This window comes from Petaurus breviceps, unplaced genomic scaffold (genome assembly GCF_028583685.1).
Source record: "Petaurus breviceps papuanus isolate PSGF00001 unplaced genomic scaffold, PetGlider_PUasm1.0 556, whole genome shotgun sequence".
Lineage (NCBI taxonomy): Eukaryota > Metazoa > Chordata > Mammalia > Diprotodontia > Petauridae > Petaurus > Petaurus breviceps.
This window is the reverse complement of record NW_027186374.1, coordinates 2,966,780-2,968,867: the sequence shown is the minus strand read 5'-3', so window position 1 is coordinate 2,968,867 and position 2,088 is coordinate 2,966,780.

The window sequence follows — 2,088 nt, the reverse complement described above, 5'->3', positions numbered from 1 at the left end:
AAAGAAGGAAGGAAGAAAGGAAAGAAGGAAGGGAGGAAGGAAGGAAGTAAAGTCTAGGAACTCTGGAGATTTATTTCTGTCAGGTCCCAGCTCAGAACTTACTTACCTAGGGAGGAACCATCATTTGGCATGATGAGTAAGGGCTTTGGTGACCAATGATCTGGGTTTGAATTTTGGCTCTATGGCTAGCAGGGTGCTCTTGGGCAAGTGGCATCCCCTTGTTGATTCCAAAAAGATCAGAGGAAATGAGCTCCCAGGCTGCTTTAGCTCCAGATCTGTGATCCTATGAACTGTTCAACCTTCTGGAAAGATACTTTGACAGGCTCACTGAGTCTCTGCTTCCCTATCTCTAAGATGGGAATGGCAGTACTTTGTGAAAAATACAATGCCAACAGAAATATAAGTAATCTAGTTAAGACTAGGTCTCCTGGTGGAAAGAGGCCTGGGATCCGAATTCGAATATGTGGGTGAATCCCAGAAAAGATGTTTTTCCATGTGGGACCTTGTCCTTGGCCAAATGATTCTGGTCACAAAACAGTAGTAGGTGGCACAATGGAATCAGTGCTAGACGTGGAGTCTTAAAGACCCGAATTCAAATGTAGCCTCAGCTGCTGACTAGATGTGACCCTGGGAAGACAATTAACCCGCCTGCTTCAGCTTCCCCATCTGTAAAAAAGATGATAATGCCATCTACCTCCCTGGGTTATTCTGAAGATCCGATCTGTAAAGCACTATCTGCAATATGCCCAGCCTTTCTGACTCCGTCCACTCTGCCAGGCTGCATTTTAGCATACCTAGTGGCCACTTGATAGAGCCCGGATGCCTGAGTGGCTGGGTTTTCCTTACCCAGCATCTGGCTAGAGCTGAGCGGAATCAGAATAGCACCTGCCTATTAATGATTTTAAGTCTGCTACAGCCGCAGCGTTCGGCGCACGTAGTCAAAGTCTCTGGGGTAAGGGGCAGGGGCTGCGCCCATTCTGCAGCTTTTGTGTGTAATGCAACGTTCTGCATACTTTACCCCCCCCCCCCCCCCCCAAGGTTTAAAGTCGCTTCTTCAAATGAGCTCCGGAGCCAAACTTCCTAAATTTGGGCTGTAAGTTTTCTCAATCCTAGCTGCCTAGACAATCTGATTTCTTCTTTGAAGGGGAAGAAAATGACAAAGGAGAAGGGCCCAGGGCTTTGCAACCTCTAAGAGCTGAAGGGGGGGAGTGATGAGTGGGGGGTGGGGAGGGCTGCCAATACACAATGAGCTAGGATCATAGTCCTTGACTGCCTCCCTCCTACCTCAAGAACAAATACAGCCAGTCCCCACCCCCACCCCCCACTAGGTCGGTCACTGCCACATCTGGGCAGATGGGGGGGGGGGGGGACCAGTAGGACGGGAGTACATGTGCCGAGAATGCACGCCTCCTGGGTGGGTGCAAGGCAGGTAGGAAGACCCCGAAAGTGTAATCAAAGGAAGTAAAGGAAAGGCGGGAAGGAAAGAAAGAGGTGGAGGGAAAGGGGGTCAGCAGGACGCTGCTGGCCAGGCCCCGTGGCCAGCCTCGGCTGCAGTGGCAGCAGTCCAGGGAGTGCCGCCCGCCCGCTGGACCTTGGGGACAGGCACGTGCGCCCTGTTGAATCCCCAGCTGCCCCTTCTCTGCCCTGCACAAAGCAGGAGGCGGAAGGATACCTCTATGTGCTGACCCTACGGCGCCGGTCCGGGTCTCCCAGCCAGAGCCCAAGCAGGCAGCGGCGACCCAAGCGCGGAGTGGCATCCCCCCTTCTCGGAACTGATTGACGTGCGGGAGGCTCAATGAACGGCGAGCGGCTGGGGGCGGGGCAGGGCTGGGGCCAGCCCCCTTATGCTTGGGAAGCCCCGCGGAGCTACTGGGGCGGGGGGAGGGGCCGTGCTGGTGACATTGACTGGGGAGCCCCGGGGGCGGGGGGGAGGCTGAGCCAGACTGCCGGGTGCGCGCTTACAGCGGGGCTCACACCGGCGCGCGCACAGCTTCCCTCAGTCTCTCTCTCTCTCTCTCTCTCTCTCTCTCTCTCTCTCTCTCTCTCTCTCTCTCTCTCTCTCTCTCTCTCTCTCTCTCTCTCTCTCTC